We start from the raw sequence: 9,513 nt of genomic DNA, 5'->3' as shown, positions 1-9,513 counted from the left end.
AATTACTCATGTTCTCTTTAGTCAGTGATTTAAGGGAAACATGTAGATGATACAATTCAGTAGACATATCATTTATAGCATCATTGCATTTATCTTTAGAAAGCTGAGAGAGGTCGGTAGTGATTATCTGGTTGCTTGATGAACTAGTTTCATTCTCACAGAATTAGCCATCAAGGCTAAGTTGACATACTCCATATCATCATCTTCATTGACTCCATCAGCTGCCCAGTCATTTTCCTGAGTCAGAAAAGCCCTTTCCTTTTGTTGAGCAATTCAAATATTTCTTTTGTAATCCACTTGCTCAAATTTCTTCTTTCAGAAGTTGGCTTTTTGCACTCACTTGCAAAGTGTCTACTTGTGCCACAGTTATAAATTGAACTTAGACTTGTCCGCATGTTCTTGTTTGGCTTACTAGCTCTAGTGTTTTTCTTGAATTCATCTTTGCAAATCTTCTGGACAGAAAGGCCAGATGTTCATCAACATCATCAGAGTCATCTGACTGGAATTGTCTTCAACCTCAGCTGCTTGCTCCTTTCCTTGCTTGATTCTAATTTGCTTGTGCCAATTTGAGACTTGGCATTGTCTTTTCTTCATTCCTGGCTTCAATTCTCTCATTTTCAGCTACAAGTGCAACTGATCCACCTTTCTCTTTCCTTCTCCAACAACTCATCTTGCTCTATCTCAAGTTCATAGGTCTTTAAAATTCCATATAATCTTTCAAGTTTGAAGTCCTTATAATCTTGAGAATTCCTTAGTGAAATAGTCATAGGCTTCCATTCCTTTGGTAGAGACCTTTAGAAATTTTAAGTTGGAATCCTTGACTTGGTACACTCTACCATACAGCTTCAATCCATTCAACAGTTCTGAAATCTATTGAAAGTATCATTCAATGATTCTCCTTCTTCAGAATGAAATATTCATATTGTTGAATGAGAAGCTGCATTTTGTTTTCTCTAACTTTCTCAGTACTTTCATAGATAAGTTGCACAGTATCCCAAATTTCCTTAGCTGAGAGGCTGTTAATGACATTATCAAACATATCTTTGTCTAGGCCATTAAACAGAATGTTCATGGCCTTCTTGTCCTTGTGAACCTCTTCAATATCTTCAGGATCCATTCTGCTCTTGGCTTGGGAATAGACTGTCCAACAGCAACTGTGGCAAGTAGCAACTGTGGCCACTTTATGAGGGATGTGAGGACCATTCTCAATGCAGTTTATGTAGCTTTCATCTTGAGAGAGAAAATGTAGATGCATCTTCACTTTCCAGTGATGATAATTATCTCTTTCCAGGATTGGATCTTTCACTCCAATATCCGTCTTACTCATGATGTTAGTAGAATAGATCTTTAAACTCTTTGTATGTCAAGAGCTAGCTCTGATACCAATTGTTATTCCTAAGGAACTAACAATGAGATTTACAGAAGGGGGGTTGAAGGTAAATCTCAAAACTTTTTCAAGTTTGAGCAGTTTCAAAAGCTAAGTGTATGATGAACAGATGTGTGTAAATTGCTTTAAGTAAGTGCAGACAGATGTATATTCAAAAACACAAATGTAAAGAACACAAAGGCTTTCAAAACTTTTCTAGTGGATTTGTTGTTCCACCAGAGATGTGTATTTCAGAAAATCTGTGATATAAAGAATTGGTCACAGCTGCTTCCTAGTACAAACTAGATGATTTTCTCTCTGAATTTTTCTAAATAGCTCTTGAAAATTCACACCTAATTACTAGCTGCAACTTGGTTTATATATCACCAAGTATTTCAAGTGAAGACAAAGATAAAATACAATTATAAAATAGTTCTTCACATGTTTCTTCTTCATTTCTCTATCCAATGCAATCTAAGATAATATGTGAATCTTTGAATACTTCCTTGTTTGCATCCGAATGGAATTGCTGCTTTCTCTTGATTCCCTCCACGAGGCTACCACATTCCAATTGTCTCTGTCAACCCATGTGCCTCTGTCAGCTTATGAATTGTCACTATCAACTGCTATGGCACTGAGCATCCATTGAAGCTTTCATCTGTTGGTGGATTTATCCGTTGATGCTCTTATCCGTTGATGCTTTAGCAGTTGAAGCTTTATCTGTTGATGCACTCATCTGTTGATGTATGTTATCCGTTGAAGCTTTAGAAACATCCGTTGAGGCTTTGTTTCTCATCCCTTGAAGGTCTTTATTTACCAGTTGATACTACTTCATTTATACAAAATTACAAGGCATGAAATATTTACAATTAGCCCTCCTATTTACATATCCACTAGTAGTCAACATGACTTATAACTTCCTACAACTTCTAAGAATTATAACTCATTTACAAAGACTGAATGTGCTACAATACTAAACTTATTTCTAAGTAAAGCTACTCCATCAACGGATAGCCAAAGCGGTCTTATCCGTTGAGGCTACAAACACTAGATTTCTACTTAAGTGTTTTGTTTAACTTATCATCAAACTAATACACATATATTCCTAACAATGTGCTTATGTGTTTATGTGTATTATGTGGTTAATCGAGTCTTACTTGCTAATATGTAATATACGAGTCAGTCATAAGCGCATGGGCAGACAATAGGAACGATGTGAAGTCGATTCAAGATGCAATTGAAGTACGAAATGACTAAATCAGTCTATTTCTCTAACAGAAGCTAAGCCAGCAAGGCAGGTTGAGTCGGTGATAAACAAAGATTACATAATTACAGTGAGTCGTGCAGAAGGCAAGTTTTTTCCCCAATTCTACTTTCAGAATAGTGATATTTCTTCAGATTCTTATCCCGCTTGCACTTTTTTGATTCTCTTGTTCATATTTCATTTCGATTCTTGATTTCTCCTTTTTATTTGAATTCATTATTCATATTCCAATTGTTACTCACAAATATTGATATATTCTGGTGATTAGAATATGTCAAAGCATACCGATTATTCTGGTTGCTATTCCATGGACTGGATAATGATACTTTGGGGGTTAAGTTTACTTAATCCTAAGGACCGGAAATGATAACCAGATCCTTGAGATGGGCCGTAGTGCCTGGGTGCCCGACGGGATCTATATAGTGGGATATAGATCTGCACTGTAAGCTGGTTGATCAGCAGGGTATAGATGCGAACTTGTGTCCAGTTTAGTTCGTTTGTAACTCACCAGTGATGGCCTTCTTTCTACTCTCACGGGGTTATATCTTTGCAGATATACCCAGGTTATTGTTTCATTTAAACTGCTTAAACACTGTTTATATTTTGTGGACTTGTTGAGCAATTTTTGGCTCACCCCTTTTTGTTGTTATTCACCTTATTATTTTCAGTTAAGAAGGAATATGAAACCCATCAGGACTCGAGTGGTAAAGAAACGGGTTCAAGCCTCGGATCCTCTCATACCCAAGGTGTTGATCCCAATCCAGGAAGAAAGCTTTGAGTTGTCCGAACAGGTGGAGTGTAGATAGTTAGTGTGTGTGTTTGAATAAAAGATGAAATTAGTTTAAAAACTGGTTAGACAATGGTTTGTAATAAAGAGAGTTTATAAGATTTTGAATTTGGTTTATAATAAAGTACTTAGTGGTTCTTATTTTCATACTTCAACCTAAAAAGATCCTGGTTAGTGTTAAAGGGGTTTAGATTCATTTCTTTATTATTTGTTAATCAGATTGTACAGGTTTTGGTGATTAGCTAGTAACCCCCAGACTTATACCCCGGGTCTGGAGGGCGTTACAAAGAATGTCAAAGATAGTACCAGATGTAAGCGTTGAGGTAGAATTGCGTATAAAATAATATACAACGGTAAATGAAGTTTCGCCGAATAATAAATACGAACAGAATCCAAGGAAAAATAGAAGGCGTGCCAAAGTGGAGGGACCCTTATATGGGCATTCTTTTAATTAGACATTTCATTGGTAAATCATAAAAATAGCAAGTAACTTATATAGTAATGACGACCAAATATTTGATTTCCAAAACTTTAAAATGAGATTTCGGAAAAGATTTTCTTAATCAACTTTCAGAGGATTTTTGCATAAAATGAGTTTTACTATTTATGTTCTTGTTATTATAAACAGAAAATGACCTAAAAAGAAGAATGGAATTAGACTTGGAGGACCAAGTAGACCCACTGGTAAGAAGAAAGTTTAAAGTTTTCCATGAAAGACGAAAGTAAACTTTGTTTAATAAAATCAATAATTAAATCAACATGTTAAAACCATTATTTACCCAGTTCATGAAATTATTAAAATTTAAACAAGATTCGTGATTCGAACGGACAGAGGATGATTGAATAAAATGGAAAAATCTTCCAAATTATTGGAGAAGAATCGTATTTCTATCGACAAATTTGAGGCGTTGCGTGATCGATGGGCATTTCACGCGACAAAGATGAGATCTGAAATAGTGATTATAAATTTCGGAAGGACGCGATTAAGATCAAATTATTGAAGCATTTGATGTGAAGGCATTTCCAGACAGCATTTCGAAGCAATGATGTGACTTGAAGCGTGAACCTGTATTAAAGAAATCCTGAAGGCAGATGTAGGCGAAACGTGGAAGGTGATCAATGTAATAACCCCCAAAATTTTCAACTTTTTGTAACCCTTGTGAATAGTGTTTTAGCTGAATGAGAAAACTTTTCACGCCACACTATGTAGGGGTTCTGTTATGGATATTCTGAGATATTATTAGTACTCTATGTAGTATATAAGTGTATGTAAAGATCGTCAGAATCCAATTCCGAACACTTTGGTTTTTCCCGGAAATCCACTAGATACGGAGAGAATTGAGTATAAGGTAACAGGATAAAAAGGATTTAAATTAAAGGATTATGATAGAGGATCATAAAAAGAAATATAATGTATTGAGAAAGGTTAAGGGAACCTAAGTAATAAGATCCCGGGTATGATCCTTCAAACGATAAACGAAAACGAAAGTTAAGCGAACCGTATAACAGATCAGCGGTCATTAGGCAAACAATTAGGAAGTTAATCAAAGGGATTAGAGAGGATGATGTCACCCAACCAATGAGAAGGGGACAAGGAGGGGAGGATGACATCATGAGGATGACACAAGCATGACATGGGAAGGAAGGAGGTGTGGTTGAATGAGAACCACACAGATTCAAGGGCAACAAGGTAATTGACTAAATCAAACACAAAACCAAATCAACCAAGCCAAGCAAAATCATTTTTCATCAAAATCAAAAAGAACCAAGGCATTGTTCATCTTTTGCTCTCGGCTTTTTAGCTTTTAAAGGGCAAGAATTTCAAAATCAAGGATCCAAGCTTCCTAAATTGGTAAGATAATTCCCTAACCATCTTCATGCTTAGTTAGGGCTATATCATGAGTTTAAGCCATTAATTCCTTCTCAATCTTCTTCATTTAATCAAAGAAGAAGATAATGAATAGTATTTTCAAGTTTTTAACTTGAAATTTTTCTTGTTTTCCTTGAAGATCCAAGCATTCCTAAGACTTCTGAAAGCTTCTTAAGGCTTCCTAGCTCCTCCCACCACTTCAAGGAAGGTATACCATCTCCAAACCCTAGATTCCTATGTATTATAAGATGATTTTGATTAGTAGGGTGATATTGTAGCTTGTTGTTGTGATTAGAGTTTGGGATTTGAAATGGTAGTGAAATGGAATGGTAAATGTTGTGGTTTTGATTAAAAGAACTTAAGTATGATTAAAGTTAAGCTTAGGCATAAGTATGAATGTTAACATTGAATTGGTTGGGGTTGTTATGATGTGATAAGGATGGATGTTGGTTGTATGTTGGATTTGAGGTTGAATTGGGATGGTTTCGAATGGTTTAAAATTTGGAAATCGCGTAAACATAGCCGTCGTAACGTCCGATTTTCTTTGGACTGTTTTTGTGCATAACATTAGGACCCGAGAACCCCCTGCTAGATTATGACCATTGCCATGTTTAGATAGTTCGTGTTACGAGCTTCGTTTTGATATGTAGTTCGTTCGATTCCGATGCACGGTTTAGGAGAAACGACCGTTTCAAGTAACGGCGTTTCGCGAACGAAACTTTTCCCCTCGCCTTACTTTGAAACATAGGTTAAAGACCAAAAAGGGTTAATTAATGTATGAAACATTTATGGTAAGTGTGTTAGGCAGTTGGTAAGACACTCGCGAAGGAATCGCCTTAAAACTCGTAAAGGTTAAATTATTAAAAATAGTGGAGCCGAGGGTACCCGAGTGACTTAAGCAAATCAGTAAGCACAAAACAAGCGTTAGAGTCTAAGTTAGTTAAAGTATAGATTTACAAGTGACTTTGGTTTAATTCCAACTTACTTGTTGTTTATAGGTTACCAGACTCGTCCCGAGCCTTTTATCACCCCAAGTCGCTCAGGCAAGTTTTTCTACCAGTTATAACTGTTGTTGTGATGTATATAGGTATTTGCATTATCTTGTGATAGATGCATGTTGGTTAATTAGCAAATGTTGCAATATATTGAAGCATGCTGCTATGGTATATATATATGCATGCCTGTTTCGTATTCTTTCCATATATATCTGTTGATTCAGTTGATAATACCTATGCTAGAGGATAGCGGTAATTTGCATATACCCTTAGTATAGGGACCCAAAGGTGAAAATATTTTCTAAAACCGGGAGTCGAGGATCCCGAGTAGATTTTTTGTATATATGGATATAAATATATATATATACTTATATATATATATGGTCATAGTTTTCAAAACTATTAATCGAATAAGGTTTATTCGATAACTTTAACTTTATTTTATTATTGAATATTATTTCGAATATTATTCGAAGGCTTATGACTCCTTTATATTAAATGAATATTATTTTGAATATTCATTCGAGGGCTTATGACTCAGTTTATATTATTTAATGAATATTATTTGAATATTCATTTGAGGATCTATGACTCCGATTATTTGCTGAGATATATTCTTTATTTTATTAAAGAATAAGGTGTCAATAATCAAACTTATTTTCGATTATTCAAATAAAGATAGTACTTTCATATAAGTATATCTTTGGCTATTTAATACTCATTTCAAGTATAAGTTTTAATACTTCTACTTCAATTATTTTATAAAGATTATTCTTTATGGGAATATTATTTAAATAATAATATTCAGACATTTTCTAAATATTCTGGGGACTGATTTACTTCATTAAATCAGCTTTACTCCAAACACTCTTTAAAGTGTTTTCGAGTCTTCAAAATGATTTTTAAAAGTTAGAGCGGATCCCAAAACTCATTTTTATATTTAATATCTTCCTTTTTAAGGGGATTTAAATACTCACTCAAAACCTGAGGGATCCGGCTCTGTGGTGTATTTTATATTCGCAACACGGTTGCAGTTTTGGTAAATGAATTGATTACTTACCCAACGTTCGGGAAGTAAGTCCATCTATTGAGTCGGCATAAGCAACATGGGCTCAGTGGGCGTCCATGATAGTGTAAGTGACTCAGTGGGAGTCCATCAAATGCATAAGTGGCTGAGTTACAGTCCAGCATAAGGTCCTATTACGACCAGGGTGATGACCAGTGGGGAATTCGTCCATCTACTAGTAGAAAAGGTTACTTATGGGTATCTTCGCCTGATCAGCAGGATATCTGGTTTATGCCAAATTCTTTTCCTTTCCAAATTTATTGGATATTGTAATTCTGTTCATACTTTACATGACAGAGGTTTTCAGGAAATTGTATAAAGAAGATGTATATGTGGATATATATATATATATATATATATATATATATATATCAGAACTTAATGAAGTATATCATGACTTCATTTCCTTTAATAAAATTTCAAAGATTTAATCTATTCAAATCTTGTCTTGTAGTCTCATCTATGTGATGAACTGTTGAAAACTCTTTATACTTTGAACAGTGGTAGTTCAAGTAGCTTTATAAATGATATAAGTGTAGTGAAGTATTTGGTAACTTCATCCCTTGTTTTTACTTATATCTAGTAAGTAATTATCTTACACTTGATAAAAGATTCTAGTAAGTATCAATTTAGATACTTATATTATTGTTATCACTATATATTATCTTGCGAGCTGTAAGGCTCACTCTTGCTTTATTTCTTCATCACACAACAACAGTTAGGAAAGATGGCCAGACTCCAGCAGACCCAGCGCAAGCGCGTGGGAAGCGTCCCGCGTCTTCCCGATGATGTTGTAGCTGCTATAGCTGCAGAGGTAGATCTATTGTAGATCAGACCATCTACTTTTGAGAATCAATTATGTATAATTATAACTTGTGGCAGATAATGGCAATTAACTGTAAATTTATCAAGTAATCGTTTTGGGTTGTAATAACTTTTAAATTGTGGATTCAAAGACTTGTACTTATTTCAATTTCATCTCTGAGACTATAACGGGTTGTGGTGTGTGTGTTAGTGTGGGGTCACAGCATAAGGTTATTTATTATTAATTAAGTGAAGTGATATTGTGGAAAGAAAGACCGTGACGACCCGGATGCCCGACCCCGGATCTGGGGGTGTTACAGAAATGGTATCAGAGCTAAGCGTTATAAACCTCAGAGATGATGCGACGATATAATAACAAACTCACAAAGATAATAAGAACTCTTGCCAAGTTCATGGTCGGACTACTTAAAGTAGTGCTGACAATTAAAACCCTTACGGGAACCCTTATAAGTATCATGATAGTAACTTAGCTCGTTTAATGTGTAGGCGCCTGAGATAGAGGACCCTGAGATGTTCGAGCGTGAGCATGATGAGGCATTGCTAGATGTTGAGGATCAGGAGGAGCCTGAGATGGAGGAGGATGAGGACGACCCCTCAGAGGAGTCAGAGACGGAGGTCATTGCTATTTCAGATGAGGAGGACCCCTCAGAGGAGTCAGAGACAGAGGTTATTGCTATTCCAGATGAGGAGGACCTGGATGAGGTCCCAGTAGCTGAGGAGCGTGTTGGACCTATGGTAGTGTATGCTGGTACCCCATTACCCACACTTCCGGTGGTCAGAGCCCCTACCCCTCCACCACTATCCTGGATTTCCAATGATGACAGCTCAGAGACCCATACTTCCGAGCCTAGGCAGACCGAGGAGGCACCCTCAGCGGCTCCGGATTCACCACCTCTTGACCCTGCCCACAGGCAGTCTTTGTTAGCACATGGATATGTTCAGGATGTTCTGAGGACCCGAGTGGCTGTTGCCAAGGGCCGACTGGATGAGGCCAGGAGGGAGTTGGATGCAGAGAGGGCGGGTAGGCGTACCCGAGCTTATGAGACTAGGGCTTCTATACCCCGATCCTTGAGGAGGGAGCTTACGGGGATAGAGCTCACATCCCGAGCGAGGCTCAGATCGCTCCAGGGGGACAGGCATGGTAGGATCTCCAGGCGGCAGGCTGACTATATCTTCCGTCATGCGATGGAAAGGGTATGGGAGCTGACCCGCTCCGGTGTGTGATTCAGGATTGATGATGGAATAGTCTAGTTGTCTAGTTAGCCGAGGCCTTAGTAAGAGCCAATTTTCCGGGATAGTTGACTTGTATATAGCATCCCTTTTTCTGACTAGACAGATAG

This window comes from Apium graveolens, chromosome 7 (genome assembly GCF_009905375.1).
Source record: "Apium graveolens cultivar Ventura chromosome 7, ASM990537v1, whole genome shotgun sequence".
NCBI classification, from domain to species: Eukaryota; Viridiplantae; Streptophyta; class Magnoliopsida; order Apiales; family Apiaceae; genus Apium; species Apium graveolens.
The sequence above is the reverse complement of the archived record's forward strand: the minus strand, read 5'-3'. Positions refer to the sequence as shown.